At 42.9% G+C, this 20,687-nt stretch overlaps 1 pseudogene; it reads right to left on the reverse strand.

Moving 5' to 3' along the window:
• Window positions 1-4,500: 4,500 nt before the first annotated feature.
• Window positions 4,501-10,474, reverse strand: LOC124795665 (annotated as a pseudogene).
• Window positions 10,475-20,687: the final 10,213 nt, after the last annotated feature.

A 20,687-nucleotide genomic window follows, 5' to 3' on the forward strand; every position in this document is an offset into this window, starting at 1 on the left:
CATCACTGTAAAATCTCCACAACAGGTTGGACCGCCACCGGACAAACGGTGTCTTCCTCCCAAGGCGGGACACAGAACAGGACTCCTAGAGTTCAGAACGCAGAGCAGGTACGAGGTTTGTTCAGAGAGTAATGCTAGGCATTTTTATTCAACAAATGTTTATTGAACCTAATGAGAAGTAATGGTGTTTTATCTACAGACCCTATTTTTCCACGTAATCTCCATCTCGTTCTATGGCCTTCTTCCAGCGCGAAACAAAGGCGTGCATGCCCTGTCGGTACCAATCCTTGTCCTGGTGGCGGAACCAGTGCTTCACTGTGTGAATCACCTCCTCATTGTCGTCAAATTGTCATCCACGAATGGCATCCTTTAATGCCCCAAATAATTGAAAGTCCTAGGGGGCTAGGTCAGGTGTGTTAGGTGTAACAGCCGTAGATGGTCTCCCCGAGCGCTGCAGATCGTGGAGCTCCGCCGAACCGTCTTCTGATGACCTCACCCTCCGTGCCCAGCGACTAACTGTACTTCTGGCGACAGCTGATGTTCCATAGACTTTGCAAAAGCGTAGGGATCTATGTGAATATTACCCACAGCTTCTTTCTCTGCAGTGAGAAATTCATTAAATGTAAATGTCGTGTGATTAGAGCTTCCCGTTGGGTAGACTGTTTGCCGCGTGCATGTCTTTCGATTTGACGCCACTTCGGCGATGGGAGTAATGGAGAATACTTGACCGTCAATGGAATGCGAGGCTTCCAGGTACTGAAGTGACAATTCGTGACTAGTCTGTGCATCCGCAGGAAGTGTGGTATCTACGTTGTGTTTCTGCAAACCTGACACACCATGGCCATATGGCCTACTCAGCTGCAATCCATGGACCTTGCTCGCCGTTGGGAGCACTCCGACCACACAGAATGGAAACCGGGTGAAAGACTTTCTGTCACGGAATGGACCGACGAGACTCTCACTCGGTGCTAGGCAACTGGCGAGCAGCGAAAACGGCCAGATCAAGACGAGGCGGTTGTAGCCGGCGAAACTTTTCAAACACATGAATGATCGGCAGACAGGTGTCGAGGGACGAGTTCTGTGACTTCAAAATATATCACCCCGAAGACCTTCGTCTGGTGCGTGAAACACCACCATATCGCGAATCAAAGAAGAGGCATAAGACTGCTTGCAGGCAATGATGATTAGGACAACACAACGCCCAGTCCCTGACTGGAGAAAATCTCCGACCCAGCCGGGAATCGAACCCGGACCCTTAGGATTGACATTCTGTCGCACTGACCAGTCAGCTACCGGGGGCGTACAGAAATTCAATGACGGCACGTTGCTGGTAACGTACACCATCTACAGACGCCATTTTGAAACTGTCCTGCAACTACGGTATCTGTCGGAGGTGACGGAAATTTGGCGCGCTTATTCACGAGACTTCAAATACACTACTGGCCATTAAAATTACTACACCAGGAAGAAATGCTGATGATAAACGGGTATTCATTGGACAGATATATTATACTAGAACTGACATGTGATCACGTTTCCACGCAATTTGGGTGCATAGATCCTGAGAAATCAGTACCCAGAACAACCACCTCTGGCCGTAATAACGGCCTTGATACGCCTAGGCAATGAGTCAAACACAGCTTGGATGGCGTGTACAGGTAGAGCTGCCCATGCAGCTTCAACACGATACCACGGTTCATCAAGAGTAGTGACTGGCGTATTGTGACGAGCCAGTTGCTCGGCCACCATCGACCAGACGTTTTCAGTTGGTGAGAGATCTGGAGAATGTGCTGGCCAGGCCAGCAGTCGAACATTTTCTGTATCCAGAAAGGCCTGTACAGGACCTGCAACATGCGGTCGTGCATTATCCTGCTGAAATGTAGGGTTTCGCAGGGATCGAATGAAGGGTAGAGCCACGGGTCGTAACACATCTGAAATGTAAGTTCCTGTTGTGTTGGCAGAAGAGCCAACACCGTGTTACTAGAGGAGGCCGAAATGCATGTGTTTTAGCTCACGCAGGCAGAAGTGAGGAGGGAAGAACCATACTGAAGTGAGGTCTGGAACATGACAAGAATTAAAATTCGGAAAGCGGACGTAATTAGTTTGATACTTAACTTTAATCCATTAATGATGAACGTCGCTCTTGACGGTACATGATTCACAATATTATCTGTTCAGAATACATTCTTGAAGAATATGGCGCCTTGCTAGGTTGTATCAAATGACGTAGCTGAAGGCAATGCTAAACTGTCGTCTCTGCAAATGAGAGCGTATTAGTCAGTAAATCATCGCTAGCAAAGTCGGCTGTACAACTAGGACGAGTGCTAGGGACTCTCTCTAGACTAGACCTGCCGTGTGGCGGCGCTCGGCCTGCAATCACTGATAGTGGCCACACGCGGGTCCGACGAATACTAACGGACCGCGGCTACCACCTAGTAAGTGTGGTGGCTGGCGGTGACACCACGGTTCCACTGTTCAAAATGCCGCCAATGCGAACAAGAGGTGACCGAGGCGTGTAACCAATGGCACCCCTTACCATCACGTCGGGTGATACGCCAGTATGGCGATGACGAATACACGCTTCCAATGTGCGTTCGCCGCAGAGTCGCCAAGCACGGATGCGACCATCATGTAAACAGAACCTGGATTCATCCGAGAAAATGACGTTTTGCCATTCGTGCACCCAGGTTGGTCGTTGAGTACATCATCGCAGGCGCTCCTGTCTGTGATGCAGCGTCAAGGCTAACCGCAGACATGGTATCCGAGCTGATAGTCCATGCTGCTGCAAACGTCGTCGAACTGTTCGTGCAGATGGTTGTTGTCTTACAAACGTCCCCATCTGTTGACTCAGGGATCGAGACGTGGCTGCACGATCCGTTACAGCCATGCGTATAAGATGCCTGTCATCTCGACTGCTAGTGATACGAGGCCGTTGGGATCCAGCACGGCGTTCCGTCTGACCCTCCTGAACCCACCGATTCCATATTCTTCTAACAGTCATTGGACCTCGACCAACGCAAGCAGCAATGTCGCGATACGATAAACCGCAATCGCGATAGACTACAATCCGACCTTTATCAAAGTCGGAAAAGTGATGGTACGCATTTCTCTTCCTTACACGAGGCATCACGACAACGTGTCACGAGACAACGCCGGTCGACTGCTGTTTGTGTATGAGAAATCGGTTCGAAACTTTCCTCGTGTCAGGACGTTGTAGGTGTCGCCACCTGTTCCAACTTTGTTTGAATGCTCTGAAAAGCTAATCATCAGCATATCACACAATCTTCTTCCTGTCGGTTAAATTTCGTGACTGTAGCATGTCATCTTCGTGGTGTAGCAATTTTAATGGCCAATAGTGTAATACAATAATACGTACGTAACGTTTTGCACTCATAGCTCTGTTTTCGGCTGAGACAAACTATTCGGTGATTTACTTTCCGAGCAACCCTCGTAATAACGAATGTTATCCCAAACGAAGACCTATTCATGGCTTCTAACCCGCGAAGACTTCCCACTGGTCGAAAGACAAACTGGCTTCTTAAGGATACGAAATCGCCTCATTGAGCATGCAAAGACGATGCTCAAGTGGGTATATTGAACTATCGAAGCTGAATATAGCAGGTATGCGTAATTTATTGCAAGGATAACTGTTGCGATCTTCTAAAAACAAAATATAAATGGAAGAAGTGAAAGTGCCGAATGAACAGACAACTTTGTACTTTTCTTCACCTTTGTACTTTAAAATTGTTCTACAGCCGAAATTGCGATAGTGATATAAATTAAATCGAAGCTCGTGTATTAGAGAAACTCAAGCGCAGCTAGTCAAAAAAGGCTGGCACGGTGGTTCTAGAGAGAAGACAGACAGTGGAAGAAGATAGAGATAGACAACAGAGCCATTTCTTTACTTTATTGCAGCTATCAATGGAGACTTCTTTTATATACATACAGCAGTAAAATATAACAAGACTGTTGCTACTTAAGTTTCAATATGCTGCTTCCTTTCTTTTTGTTACCTGTTACAAAAAATAACAAAACATACAACTGCCAAAAAACAGTGGATGTACCGACAGTCCTTGACGGAAGAGTCTAATATGACTGAGCAGGTTTTAGTAACTGAAATGCATCTACATTTACACGGATACTCTGCAAATCACATTTAAATGCCTGTAACTATAAACACATCTTTATACGTTGAGTGTGATGAAAAGTGTCAGATAAAACATTTGAATATTTACTATAATAAGCATATGCAAATGATAATACTATAATGCTAACTAACCTGGAGCAGAATTCAACTCACTGATTTCATTTGACATCTATCATCTTTTCCAGCCTCAAAGACTGCCATTTTCACCTGCCGTTTTCACTGTTTCCCCGCGAGACCGCAGTGCAACTGTTACATCTATTCTTGTCAAACAGCTTGGTGACAGGGCAAAAATTTGGTTGATAGTGACCTGGAAGTTCATAGAAACAATGCTGACCGTCCTTAACATCACAATTTCATTTTGTTCGTTTCCTGTCTTCCAGTCTCACTCGACCAATTCCATCCCTTGACACGATTACTGAGAAGTGGATGAATTTTTCAAGATTGTTTTCTTGTTTCTCTGGAACACGTTCGCCAGAGTTCTCTTCATCTACGAGATCAAATTCAGATTCACATTCTTCATACTCGACATTTTCATCAAGTTCCTTGAAATCTGGAGCAAACGCTGACCAGTTTTCTACTTGGTTCTGAGCCCAAGCAGAGACCAACATCACTTGATATCGAGGCAATGACTGGACGCACTGAATGCCACACAACATCTAGTAGCAATTCTCCCTTAGTATCATGAAGCATTTTCACAAGATTTCCTACGCTTATCTCGCATACACATACAATGCTTGTTGACGTCAGAACCAGGGCAGATGTACACCGCAACGCCAGAGAAACTACATTTTTTTCTACATGGTTTTGTTGACCAGGTCCTGTAATTTCTGAATGAGTTCTGATTCGCCATCTATCCCACATGCCAAAACTTCCTTGGTGTCATGATCTCTGATGACATGATCAGCAGTGTTCACCAGGAAACAATCTCTACGTCGAGTAAATTCAGTACTTTTAACAGCAGTCGCAATGGTTGTACCCTGAGTGTCCTTGAATGAAGGTGTTGAAAGAACCAGAACCTTTCCACGTGCATTGTCAGCACACACATGTTGACCGCGACGGTCAAAAGATGCCACCACATTTATGTCAGAATCTCTGATGTGAGCCATCTGTAGTAACAAGTACTGCTCCATGTCTCATGGGGCCCACAAGGAACATTTTTTCATTGCGTGGACTGAACTGCCCCTTGAGGAATGGTGACGGAAAACGATACTTCTGGTCACATTCCCCTGAGAGAACATCCCAGGTGCAAACATCATTCGCCTGAAGCTGGCCACAGCGCAGCCAGCCGCAAGCGGAGCAGCTGTGCGTGGTGTGCTGAGAGGACGGGCGGTTGTATTTGCCGGCTGGTTTCCGCCAAGCTTAGTGGAGTACGTAGTGTCGCAGTGCTAGCTTCGCTCAGTTCCACGAATGGATTGCACGTTCAGCAAAGCAGCTGCCGTTTACTTCCCACTGACGGGACCGTTCCGGAGATAACTTGTGGAACTAGTTATTGGTCCTAGTGTCTGCAATGTGCTCAGCTTTATTTGGGTCTTGTAGTGTGGCAAATGTAAATGAGATTGGTGTTCCAGCACTAGCGACGAACGACGCTGTGAAAGTTTTACATCTGGTAAGTACTTATCCTGCTCGAAAAATTTGTACTAGAGCAAACCTATATGAAGTTCCCTATACTGGTCGCTTAACACAAAGAAATCGAAAATATTGGCACTAGGAGGAAGTAAAGAAATAAAAGTTATGCTGAATGGAGAAATATTAGAACAGGTGCAAAACCTTAAGTATCTTGGAAACAGGACAGACACCTACTGGAAGTTGGGCGCTAATGACCATAGAAGTTTTGCGCCCTAAAACCACAAACAAAAAAAAAAAAAAACCTACTGGAAGTGCACCACAGCAATTTAAAAAAAAGGATACCAATGGCAAAAGAGGCATTTTATACGAAAAGGAGAATTCTCTGCAGCGGTCTGGACAGAGAACTCATGAAGAGACTCATAAAATGTCTTGTATGGAGAGTTCTTCTGTATGGCGCTGAAACATTGACTTTGAGGAATAAAAAAACACGCCGTGTGGCTAGGCCGTTCGCCTGGTGCAAGTCTTTCGAGTTGACGCCACGTCGGCGACTTGCTTGTCGATGGGGATGAAATGATGACGATAACGACAACACAACGCCCAGTCCCTGAGCGGAGAAAATCTCCGACCCAGCCAGGAATCGAACGCGGGCCGATAGGCCTGACATTCCGTCGCGCTGACCACTCAACTACCAGGGGCGGGCATCTTTGAGGAAGAAACACAGAGAAAGACTGGAAGGTCTTGAGATGTGGACATGGCGTAGGATGGAAAGAATAAGTTGGATGGACAGAGTAAGATCTTGAGAAGAGTGGGAGAGAAAAGACATTTACTAGATGTAATAAAAACAAGAAAACGAAATTGGATTGGACATAAATTAAGAAAGAATGAGGGACTTATAAAAACAGTTTTAGAAGGTTATGTAGGAAGGAAAGGGAAGCGAGGAAGGAAGAGATTTCAGATACTGGATGACATGATGGACGGTACAACATACAGCAGCCAGAAGGAGGAAGAAGGAAGCAATGGATCGCAGAAAATGGAGAGGCAAAGGACCTGCTAATGCAGCATAAAACTGATGATGATGATTATGATACTGGTCACCAGTAGTAGATTTAGTTCAAGTGCCCGCGTAACAAGGTGAAAAGGTCTCCTTAACTTTAAAGAGTGTACTGCTTACTTAACTTCCTTTCTTGTTAAGTAATTTTTTGATAATTTAAATTCCTTGCTTTAAATTGCACCAAGTAATTGAGGTCCTGTGTTTGTTTTAATATTTAAATTTCTCGGTTTGTTTGGCAATTATCTTGTTTAGCTTCTGCTCTAGTTAAGTAATACCTTTGGGTAAATTAAAGCCTTGTCTTTAAATGAGCTAACTACGCCAGTTTCCGATGTTATTAAGTGCAATGGTATTTTATTCACTTTGCTTGGTTATTATAAGTGCTCAACTGTTGTTGTTTTTAGGAGCTATTGTTATAGTAGAGTGAAAACAGTGATGAGGAAGGCCAAACTAATGACCACTGTGGTGACACGTCAAGTGAAATCAGCCGACCACCCAGTGTTAAGTCAAGCCGCCATGTAAACGAAGTTCTGCCAGAAACGAAGAGCTTCCAGTTCATATATTGTAAAAGCGATTGGCCTGCTTGCCATTACACTGATTACCTTTAAAGCGGTTTAATTTGTTGATAACTTTAAATATCTGTTTCCTTAAAATTTATTGTGGAGATTACCTAAGGAAATTTTTAAAGTAATGAAGACTTTGAAAGTTTTGAAGTCAATATTTTAATTTATTGTAGAGTTCTTGAAATTTTTTGAGATTTGATTTTATTGCAAGGTCTTGTGTAAATGTATATTTAAAATGCCATGGCTTTGGAAGCAAATGAAAGTTTTGCCTAGAATCCAACAGCTGTCAGTAATTGTGATTTGAAATTACCAGCCTTTAGTATTTTGTAAAATAAATAAGGTTTTTTTTAATAGTGCTTAACATTTCTTGTCTCAGCACGTCTCCTGTTCCACGAGCTTGGAACGGCCCGTCTGGTACAAAATTAGTATTTGTTTGTTTAAAACTGCATGAAATAGTTTAATTTATAATATTTTTCTGAAGTACAGGACCAGTGCTGTCTCTGTTCTTGAAGACTGCTGGTGGGAAGCTCTTATGAGAGTATACGTCTCCTCATTGGATGCTTAAACGTATTCTATGGGTGATACACCAGGAGACCAGGCATTCCAGCCAAGGATCCGTATTTGCCTCAAGGTTTCTGTGGCGTGATCGGCAATATCCTGCTGTAATATGTCATTTAGTACCCTCATCATGGAAGAGATAACAATGTAATTTACCATTACCGACACTTACTGGTGAGCATCCAGCGTTCCTTCGACAGTTACTGAATTAGTCCTATTGTAATATCCAATAGCTCCTCACATCACGACTCCAGGAGTTGGAGGTAGGGATTTCAAGTAACGCTGCTTTCCATGCCCTTTTACCATGTGGCTATGGACACGCTGGAGTCAATCTGACGGCCACAAAGGTAAGCGAGAATCAGCGCTGAACATCTCAGACTGCAAACGTCCCACTTGATTCTGGCTATACACAGTGCGTGACTGTGGTCTGTGTTATGACGTCAGCAGTAAACGACACATCGCAATTCGTGGCCTGAACTCAGCTTCCAATAATCTGTTCCCAGAGGTTCCTGGCGACTGCCTGCAAACACTGCCCAGATTCCAGTCATTGTCATCCGTCTGTTTGTCAAAGGCAGTCGAATAATCCTGCAATGGTCTCGTGGTTTAGTTATTACGGATGGATCCACGTCCACTCTTCTTTCCACTCCATTGTCCTGACTCCATTCCACCATTCGTTCTGCAGTCATCGCACTAGTTCTCCGTGTGGTTTGTCGGTATGGTGCTTCTGTGTCTCCCGTGTCAAAGTTTCTACCTTTGTCAAAGTCAGAAACGTGGCGATAAGCTGCAAACGCACGCACTCTGGGCTTGCTGTTTTGCGATCTCCACTTCTTAAGTTCCAGCATCGATAAACACACTTAACTCATGTAGGTAACACACTTTTATTTATCTGTAGGAACAGTTTCTACACTGAAATCGCAGAGCAATCTCGCACAAGAATGAAATTGTTACACAGATATCCCACAGGCATGAAATACTGTAGTATGTTTGTTAGCATTCGGTTAAGCTGTTCATGGTGCAGCACTTTCCATTTCTGGTAGTGTATGCGAAAATTGAACGTATTCTTAATACCATATTCTAGCAAGTAATTACGGTGCAGTAGCCCGCGCGTGTCCCCTGTACAGCAATTTGCAATGTTATCAATAAACTACAATGGTGCTGTGAGAGAATAAGAGTGGAGTTGATGACGTCGACACTCATACGGTGTTGTGGGTTGGCAAGAGAGCCAACCCGGTACTACAAGAGGAAGCCGAAAGGCACGCGTTTTAGCTCACGCAGGCTGGCTTGAGGTCTGGAACAGGACAAGGAAATTAGACTTAGAAAAAACTGACGTAGCTGGTGGAATACTTAACTTTAATCCATAAATGGTGAACGCCGCTCTTGACGGTACATGTCTTACAGTATCAATAGTAACTGGCAATGGCGCCTTGCTAGGTCGTAGCAAATGACGTAGCTGAAGGCTATGCTAACTATCGTCTCGGCAAATGAGAGCGTATTTTGTCAGTGAACCATCGCTAGCAAAGTCGGCTGTACAACTGGGGCGAGTGCTAAGAAGTCTCTCTAGACTTGCCGTGTGGCGGCGCTCGGCCTGCAATCACTGATAGTGGCGACACGCGGGTCCGACGTATACTAACGGACCGCGGCCGATTTAAAGGCTACCACCTAGCGAGTGTGTTGTCTGACGGTGACACCACATACGGTAACAATATAGTTCAAGAAAACTACAGTAACACTGCCCTAATTCGTCATCAAAACTATAGCATAATAGCAATTAACGATACTACGTAAAATGGGATTGCCACTAGATGACGTAGTAGCAGCATACATAAGAAAACATGATGGCTGCTTTACAACTGCGTCAATTTATGGCCCACCGAGGTTAGTGATACCAAACTATTCATCACAGGAATCCGCACTTATGTAATTCCCAGTGAGCTTCATACTCTCGCTACAACATGGGGCTGATACCAGCGACAGGGGAGTTACTAAACTCGGTTCCCGAAATTAAAATGGTTCAAATGGCTCTGAGCATCGTGGGACTTAACATCTGAGGTTATCAGTCCCCTAGAACTTAGAACTACTTAAACCTAACTAACCTAAGGACATCACACACATCCATGCCTGAGGCAGGATTCGACCCTGCGAACGTAGCGGCCGCGCGGTTCCAGACTGAAGCGTCTAGAACCGCTCGGCCACACCGGCCGGCAAAACGACTTAGTGAGTTACATCCAGAAAGGATTCAGAAAATATCGTTGTCGTGAAAAAAACCTTGCTCTTAATTCACACGACCTAATGAGTGCTAAATTGATTCCATGCATCTAGATTCCGAAAAGGCTTTTGACGCCGTTCCTCATAAGAGGCTTTTAATCAAACTGTGTGCCTATGGAGTATCGTCTTAGCTGTGCGTCTAGATTCGTGATATCCTATCAGACAGGTCACAGTTCGTAGTAACTGACGATGAGTCATCTAGTAAAAACGAAGTTGTATCCGGAATTCCAAGTGTTATCGTACATCTGCTGGTTTGCTGTAAAACAATATATCTTCTAGAAGCTTCTTGTAGGCAACGCCCTCGTTAAATTCCTCTTCCAAGCACATTTTGAGACACTCTGGTGTGGAATGGTGCAATCGCAATCGCAGTGTAGTATGTGGCTAATATCGCGACGCGAGACAAGGGCGAATACCTGTTGCGCTTGGAGAAAGTCCTCTGTGTGTGATATGCGGCCGACCTTGAGACCACTACACGCGGCACCCAGTTTGATGGAGAGCAAGTTATTCAGTCGCGACGCGGCGTTTGTTTGAGTCACCTAGTTAACAACTCTAACAGGGCACCGTGGCCGCGTGACGGCAGCGCCCTCCATCATGGCCCGCGCAGCGACCGTTTTTAGTTACGTGTGGCAATCCGAAACAACACGTGGCGTAGGGCTCAAGTAACGCGCAGCTGTTTTCATCAGTCTGAGCTATGAAGATGCGCGAGGATTTAGACTTCATCGTAAATATTAACTAATGTCTACCATTAATTTTGGAAAGGGTTAGTTTTGTTATGATGCTCGGTCCAAAGACTGGATTCCTGCAGCTCTCCCTACTAGTCTATACGGTTCATTCATCTTAATATGTGAATAGCTATTGCAACCTACAACTATCCACTTTTCCTGGAATGCTAATCATTTTTACTTGTAAATCACTTCTACCGATTTCCGTCCCTTATTTTATTTATTTATTTTTTGTTTTACAGTGTATATACAATACTTATTTACATATTACTAACTGGAATACATACTATTAATGTTATTTAATTTTTCGTTAGGAATCGGCTTTCGGCGTCTTAGGCCATCTTTAGATAACTTAATACTAAACAGACAGTCAACACAACTTCAGTGCAAATTCATAGCTGTACAAAGATTGTTGTACAAAGATATGTGACATTTTACCACTATGTCGACACAAAACACAAGCATAATGTAATACCTGAAGAGACTCTCAACAAATAAAACTTGTATTGCAGTATATTCAAATATTAAAACTATATAAATCTACAAGCCAAGAACGTCGTACAAGTGGGTAATGGCACGGCTACTACGTCATATGAAAAAACTTGTGAATGTCATGAGCACACCGAAAAAGTGGGGGGGGGGGGGGGGGGGGGGGAGAGAAAGAAGACCGCGCGGATTAGCCGAGCGGTCTTCGGCGCTAAAGTCATGGACTGTGCGGCTGATCCCGCCGGAGGTTCGAGTCCTCCCTCGGGCATGGGTGTGTGTGTTTGTCCTTAGGATAATTTAGGTTAAGTAGTGTGTAAGCTTAGGGACTGATGACCTTAGCAGTTAAGTCCCATAAGATTTCACACACATTGAACAGAGAAAGCAGTCTGTGGAACGTGAGTGTGGAACAGATACAACATGCTCATTATTTAACGCTGAGAGAAATAATAACTGGCTCCTGCTACTTTAATAACGATGAGTAATGGAACTGTGTTTGGTCGTTAAGGATCAGGACAGGATTCTTTGACTGACTATCAATGGCGAGAATTTCAACATAGCTTCACTGAAAATTCATAGCTGTACAAAGATTTTTGATAAATATATGTAATATTTTGTGACTATATCGATACAGAACACAAGCATATTGTGTTAATCTTCTGAATTAAGTTCTCTATATGAACCTCGCATTTCACAAGATGTGAATGACATTCATTTCTAGTATCTTCAGCAAAGGTGGAATCTTTTTTTTCAGTCTCCAATTTCTTTCATGTTCAGTCAGTCTAGTAGTTATAGCACTACCTGATGGGCCTACATGCAATTTGCCAGGCCGATTGTAGGGAATTCTGTAAATTCCACTCATTATTTTTCGATTACAAATATAATAAAATTCTTATGCAAATAGGATACCCGAAACAATATAAATCTCATCATACCTGCTTTCCGCATAACACACAGAGTACACTGGAGCACACGAAGTCCGTCCGTTGTCTTCCGTCATTATCGCCTCATTTGTTTCGCCATGGCGTCCTATTATGACACTCTAGTTAATCGGACGGAGCGCAGTTCCCGGAAGTTCCGATTTATTCACCAGTTAGCTGGACCAGCTGGCTATCTACGAGGGTCACTCCAAAAGAAATGCACAGTATTTATTTTATCCATCTTTTATTCTACATGTTTGAAAGTTTTAAGTGTGTAGATACATAACTTTAGGAACAATATTTTCATTTCTCCACATAATTTCCATCCTTCTCAACTGCCTTACGCCATCTTGGAACCAGCGCCTGTATACCCGCACGGTAAAATTCTGGACCAACCTGTTGGAGCCACTGTTTGGCAGCGTGCACAAGGGAGTCATCATCTTCAAACTTTGTTCCACGAAGAGAGTCTTTCAGTTTCCCAAAGAGATGATAGTCACATGGAGCCAGGTCAGGACTGTAAGGCGGGTGTTTCAGTATTGTCCACCCGAGTTTTGTGATCGCTCCCATGTTTTTTTGACTGACATGTGGCCGTGCATTGTCGTGCAACGGCTAAACGTACTGCTTTTGCCGATGTGGTCGAACACGACTCAGTCGAGCTTGAAGTTTGTTCAGTAACGTCACATATGCATCAGAATTTATGGTGGTTCCACTTGGCATGATGTCCACAAGCAAGAGTCCTTCGGAATCGAAAAACACCGTAGCCATAAACTTTTCCAGCTGAAGGTGTGGTTTTGAATTTCTTTTTTCTTAGGTGAATTTGCATGATGCCACTCCATTGATTGCCTCTCCGTCTCTGGTGAAAAATGATGGGGCCATGTTTCATCACCTGTCACAATTCTTCCAAGAAATTCATCCCCACCATTCTCGTACTGTTCCAAAAGTTCGCTGCATACCGTTTTTCTTGTTTCTTTGTGAGCCGCTGTCAACATCCTGGGAACCCACCTGGCTCAAACCTTTTTTAACGCCAACACTTTCAGTATTCTGCAAACAGTTCCTCCCCCTATCCCAACGTAGCGTGACAATTCGTTCACTGTGATGCGTCTGTCAGCAGTCACCAATCCGTTAACTCTCTGCACATTGTCTGGAGTGTGTGCAGTACGAGGCGTGCGACTGCGAGGACAATCCTCAATGGTGCCGTGCTCACTTTCATCACGTAACCTGCTTGCTCACCGACTAACTGTACTGCGATCGACAGCAGCATCTCCATACACCTTTTTCAACCTCTTGTGGATGTTTAGCACTGTCTCGTTTTGACAGCACAGGAGTTCTATGACAGCACGTTGCTTCTGACGAACGTCATGTGTAGCATTCACCTTGAAGACATGCTGTGACGGCGCCGCTCACGGGAACAGATTAAACTAAGTTTGAAAACAAGCGGGAAGGATGTACCTACACACTGTAAAACTTTCACACATGCAGAAGGAAAACTGTATTTTTACAAAAATAGTGTGCATTTCTTTTGAAGTGACCCTCGTATAACCTAATCTGTACTCCTACCATATGACTGCTTCTTCTGTTTCCTCCGACCGGGCTTCCAATGCACGTCGTCTCTTAGTGTACTGTATTACCGCATAAAACTGGAGGCAGCGCGCTCCTCAGAGCTCAGAGATACTCGCCGACTATTCTCACCCGATTGCCTGCTCTAATTCCCACGTTATGAGCCACTCGACCTCCTGAGTACAGAGCAGAGGATTCGGGGCTTACCCCGATAGGCCACTCGATCCGGCGCTAAACGTTGAACGTTGCCCCACCCGTCTGTCGTCGCATACGCCAACTGCTTCATTGGACAGCGGGCTGTGATTTGAACTCTCTGGGAAGTAAACTTTTCACCGAAAAAAGAAACCCAGCGAAACATAGAGAGTATTGGGTCATTCTAACAAAACAGACGGAGTAGATTAGGAAAAGTGCATCACCTGCAAGGAAGACTGATGAGACATGAAAGAAAATTTTTCGTCTTGTAAAGGATGGTGATGGATATACTCCGGTACATCTTGATAACTATTTCACATGCAGTTACGTTAAGACAGGATATTACAGGACTGGTACAACATCAAGGACGTCCGGCTCTCGCAATGAGATAAGTTGCACATACAGTTTGCAACAAAACATTTTTGACAAAAATGGAGAAAGAGTATGCAGTGCAGAAGCAGAATAGCATTACGAAATATATTGCAAAGGAGGTTACGGAAAATATGGAACAACATAGAACTCTGTGTAAGCGTGCACACATTGCGCAGAAGATGCAGGCTTTAAAGAAAAATAAAAGTAAAAAATAAAAAAAATACAATGCCACATATTCCTACTGGAGGTAGCACTTATCAAAACTGGAAGAAAAATTCCTGTAATGATTTGTCCGGAAACCTATATCTGGTGGCATACGACCTAATCTGTTACGTGTAAGCACAGGGTGGCGCAGATAAAATTAGGAAAGGAAATGCAATCAAATTACCGAAACAATGAGCTGAAATGGGTTTAACATTTATTTACAATGAAAATATAGTGAAAAATATATTTATAGAAGATGCTGAATTGACCTCCTGCGACCTCAATAGGCAGCTGTGCACGTCTAACCACATTCAGATTATAAAATCACTAAGATATCTTCACTTACCATCTGTACTTTGCTTATACTGAGCTTCTTGTACTGAGATGTTTCCCACACCACCTTGTGTTGTGGTTTTATATGTATGAGTGATTGCCTGTGTGTGGGTTCGGTTGTAGTGAATGCATACACCGTTGGTGGGACACAGGGCGACGGGTGAAACCGCGTTCACACTACACGCTTCCGTTGTTATGGCGATCTGCTCTAGCTGCTGCAGATGCTGTAATAAAGCTGAAATTCTTAATCAAAGTTGCGGAGAAATATTCGTCGGGGCTCTGTTGCATAGCAATCAGATTTGCCTTCCGTTCTTAGAAACATTGGTGGCAAAAACATTGATCCATGAAATCACTTCTTTTCCGAAGAAAGCATCAAATTATTTAATTAGAACGGAACGCTCCAGTCGGAATTGTTCTCGAATTGGTATTCGTTAATAGATCACACTTGAGTATCTGTCGTTTGTGAAAATAACACGTAGCTACCTTTTTGAAATGAACGAGGTTTTATTGACCATTGTTGTTGTTGTTGTTGTGGTCTTCAGTCCTGAGACTGGTTTGATGCAGCTCTCCATGCTACTCTATCCTGTGCAAGCTTTTTCATCTCCCAGTGCCTACTGCAACCTACATCCTTCTGAATCTGCTTAGTGTATTCATCTCTTGGTCTCCCTCTACGATTTTTACCCTCCACGCTGCCCTCCAATACTAAATTGGTGATCCCTTGATGCCTCAGAACATGTCCTACCAACCGATCCCTTCTTCTGGTCAAGTTGTGCCACAAACTTCTCTTCTCCCCAATCCTATTCAATACTTCCACATTAGTTATGTGATCTACCCACCTTATTTTCAGCATTCTTCTGTAGCACCACATTTCGAAAGCTTCTATTCTCTTCTTGTCCAAACTATTTATCGTCCATGTTTCACTTCCATACATGGCTACACTCCATACGAATTGACCATAGTGTCTGTGAAATTCTTCTCGCACATGAATTAACGATTCTCTATCATATATAAAGATGTATACACAAATTTCCTTCAGAATCTTACATTGGCGTCAATTTGTACTGCAGAGTAACGAACAGACTCCTCTATCATGAAATTAAATCGTAACAAGTACGGAAGCTTACCATTTACGAATAATAATCTTTACAGAATAGTACAAAACAATATCTTTGTCTCTCTCTCTCTCGCACTGTCACATTAATGTATAGCAATCTTGTTACACGATACATTATAAGATACACCCGGTGTAAAGTTCGAATATCGATATCGGCAACCTCACGGCTGATGTCTTTTAGTTCCTGTGTTATGTTTGGATTTGTTTCTCATAGACCTTGCTCTTCAAGTACCCTTACAGAAAAAAATCAGATGTTGTTGGATCCGGCGAACATGGTGGCCATAAATGTTTGCTGACAGTTCGTTCGTCAATGAAGACATCATGCACTCGTTCCAGGAATACCCTCGATGTATGGCATGTTCCCCCTCCTTGCTGGAAGAAGCAATATAGTCTTTCATATTCAGTGACTTGAGCACAACATATGTAAAAAATTCCGTATGTGCAAACGAGTGGAGGGCATCAAGAAATATCGGTTGAATGATGTGCGTTCCTGTTAACCACACCAAACGCCAATTTTTTTCAGCGTGGTGTGGTTGCTGACACATAATACGATTCTCCGTTGCCCAGTACCTTGTGTTCTGTGAATTCCTATGACCGCAAAGATGAAACCATGCTTCATCACTCATGATGTAGTGCAAAAGGTGTAACTAACCTTCTCTGATATTATATAAAGCCACGTGCAGTAATCTATACTTTTCTGACAGTCACTCTCCCATAACTGCTGCACTACCGTCACACGATATGGCCTAAAATTAAGGCTTTTCAATGTCTGCTGGCAGCTCCTCCTACGTAAAAGCACCTGTTGGCCCAATTTACGCGTTGACTTCTTTGGGGTCTGAATAATTCTTCGATGAATGTCTCCAATAACTTCTGGTGTGCGAGCTGAAGGAATTCATTTTGTGTTACATTTTGCACAGATCCGTAGGTGCCCCAATTTTTATACAGACTCTGTACGACTCTCTTTGCTGGTAGTCTATCCGGATATATAACCTTGAAAATTTCGCGTTTCCTTAATCCAATCTGTTTTCACATATTCTTCCACAATTTCAATTATTTGGTTCAAATGGCTCTGAGCACTATGGGACTCAACTGCTGTGGTCATAAGTCCCCTAGAACTTAGACCTACTTAAACCTAACTAACCTAAGGACAGCACACAACACCCAGCCATCACGAGGCAGAGAAAATCCCTGACCCCGCCGGGAATCGAACCCGAGAACCCGGGCGTGGGAAGCGAGAACGCTACCGCACGACCACGAGATGCGGGCCTTCAATTATTTGTTCCACCGAGAAGGTCACTTTGCAAACCACAAAGATAAACGTTTAACGTCACTGATGAAATGAACTGAAATGCTGACAGAAAAATGCTAACAATCGATTACTGCATAAAACTGTCCATTGTTGTGGCTGGTAACTCTATTTCAAAGGCCGAAATATAGCATTTGCATTCAAAGTGGAGGCGGCTACTTTTAACTGTGCCACTTTGTAGAAACTATAGGCAGTGATTCGTATGGTTACCACACATTCTTCAGCCCGTCTTCGCAGTGAATCACGCATTCTTTCAGATACACCTGGCTCCATTCGAATTGCATCACATGTATCTGTCACACGTTCCTGTAACATCCGCGTACTCAATGGGTTGGGCGTACACAAATGCCTTTAAATCTGCGCATAGCCAGAAACGTTGAAGTGATGTTCTGTCGCACGATGAGAAGAAAATAAGTTGGTGCCCCGTCGTAGATAAACTACAGTCTTCTACAATAGCTCTGCAGAAATCGGTGTTACACGACACCCGTCAATCCGTTTGTTAAAGCATATGGCTTAATTAGTATGTCAGCGTCTGCAGCTCGTGGTCGTGCGGTAGCGTTCTCGCTTCCCGCGCCCGGGTTCCCGGGTTCGATTCCCGGCGGGGTCAGGGATTTTCTCTGCCTCGTGATGACTGGGTGTTGTGTGATGTCCTTAGGTTAGTTAAGTTTGAGTAGTTCTAAGTTATAGGGGACTGATGACCATAGCTGTTAAGTCCCATAGTGCTCAGAGCCATTTGAACCATTTAGTATGTCAGCGGCATTTCCTGCACATATGTCAACTGTGAAGCGATGCGGTTGCCTCACCTCCCTGATTCCTCGAGGATCTCCATCTGCCAAAACGTGTGTAATGTGATAATTTACTGGGTCACGTTGTGTGAACTCGGCCTCATATGTAAATAAAACGCAGGTGTCAACCGCAAATCTTAAGCGGCCCGTATATCAATAGGTATTGGTCTCAGTCACATCATCACAGGAACTTTTCTTCTACTGTATCTCCAGCACGCAAAGCTTGAAATGGACCAGCAACTTTTCTTGTGATTACAATATCTTTACAAAAACTGTCTTAAGTTGCACAAGAAGAAAATTTATTTACTGATGACCAGTTTCGGACTGTTTGCACATCATCAAAGTAGCCATCCAAATGTCCACTTGTATGACTGATATAAGGCAAGACTTACATTTATGGCTGATTTTATGATGTACAAAGAATCCGCAACCGGTCATCAGTAAATAAATGTTATTCATGTGTAATGTAAGACTGTTTTAATAATCATTATTGTTATTACTTTTCTTTTTGGTTTGACTAATGGTTGGTTAGCTGATTCGGGGGAGGGGACCAAACAGCGAAGTCATCGGTGCCATCGGCTTACGGAAAGATGAGGGAGGAAGTCGGCCGTGTCCTTTCAAAGAAACCATCCTGGCATTTGCCTGAAGCGATTTAGGGAAATTACGGGAAACCTAAATCAGGATGGCCGCGCGCAGTTTTGAACCATTTTCCTCCAGAATGCGAGTCCAGTGTGCTAACCACAGCGCCACCTCGCTCGGTGTTTTGACTAATGCCACCTCCTGTACGAATATGTGACATTATTTTTATGCGCCCTACAGGAATAGATGATATATATTCAGATTTTGTACTGATTCTGTCTGTGAAATATGGCAGTGAACAGCAAAGAACAAGTTTTTAAACAGTCACATTTTTTTTACATCCTATGTCCACATATTCTCGTTCACAAGACTTATAAGCAATTCAACTTCCAATACGGATAAGTAAATGTGAAACTGAGACAAAGGCGGCGAGAATTCTGTGAGACCTATTAAGCCCGACCAAGTCCTTTCGATCGAGGTCCGTCCGCCAGTTATTCGGTAGCAATAGGAGAACAGACGACTACCAATGCCTTTACCTCAGTCGTGTGAAGTTAGCACCCCTTTTTCGAGAAATATACATTTTTTTCAGAGTTCTTGATAGATATGGCATAGTTCTAGAGTTCTTTGTACAAAATTTCAATAGTTCTGCAGAATTTAGCGAAGAAAACAACAATATTCGAAAAAATTTTCGTATCGAAAACGTTCTTTGGCAATTTCCGCAAAATGTAAATAAGTACAAGAGTTCTGAGCACAGTTCTGAATAGAGCTCCAAGAGTTCTTTCGAAAATCCAAGTAACATTTTTTTGTGCAGCTAATAGTTTACGAGATAATTGCATTTTAATGAGAAAATCTTTTCACTTACTGTGAAGTTGGCACCTTTTTTTTTAGAAATATATTTTTTTTCAGAGTTCTTGATAGATATGGCATAGTTCTAGAGTTCTTTGTACAAAATTTCAATAGTTCTGCAGAATTTAGCGAAGAAAACAACAAAATTCGAAAAAATTTTCGTATCGAAAACATTTTTTGTCAATTTTCGTAAAAATTAAACTTGTACAACAGTTCTGAGGACAGTTCTGAACAGAACCCCAAGAGCTCTATCGAAAATCCCAACAACATTTTTCTATGGCGATAATGGTTTGAGATAAATTGATTTAATATGGGACACACTTTCTTTACGGATAGTATAAATATATTCGTACAACAGTTCTGATGACAGTTCTGGACACCACGTGAAGAGTTCTATCGAAAATCCTAGTGAAATTTTAAGGTGCAGGTAATAGTTTAAGAGGTAATTGCAACTTAATTAAGAATTCCATAAGAGCTCCTACTGTGAAGCTGGCACCCTTTTTTTCACAAATGTATACTTTTTTCAGATTTCTTGATAGATATGACATAGTTCTAGAGTTCTTTCTACAAAATTTCAATAGTTCTGCAAAATTTAGCGACGAAAACAATATTCGAAAAAAATTTCGTATCGAAGACATTCTTCGTCAATTTTCGCAAATTGTAAATAAGTACAACAGCTCTGAGCACAGTTCTGAACAGAACTCCAAGAGTTCTATCGAAAACCCTACTAACATTTTTTTGTGCAGCTAATAGTTTACGAGATAATTGCAATTTAAGGAGAAAATCTTTTCACTTACTGTGAAGTTGGCACCTTTTTTTCACAAATGTATACTTTTTTCTGATTTCTTGATAGATATGCCATAGTTCTAGAGTTCTTTGTACAAAATTTCAATAATTCTGCAAAATTTAGCGACGTAAACAATATCCGAAAAAATTTTCGTATCGAAAACATTCTTCGTCTATTTTCGCAAATTGTAAATAAGTACAAGAGTTCTGAGCACAGTTCTGAACAGAGCTCCAAGAGTTCTTTCGAAAATCCAAGTAACATTTTTTTGTGCAGCTAATAGTTTACGAGATAATTGCATTTTAATGAGAAAATCTTTTCACTTACTGTGAAGTTGGCACCC

The sequence above is a fragment of the Schistocerca piceifrons genome, chromosome 4 (genome assembly GCF_021461385.2).
Source record: "Schistocerca piceifrons isolate TAMUIC-IGC-003096 chromosome 4, iqSchPice1.1, whole genome shotgun sequence".
Classification (NCBI taxonomy): Eukaryota; Metazoa; Arthropoda; class Insecta; order Orthoptera; family Acrididae; genus Schistocerca; species Schistocerca piceifrons.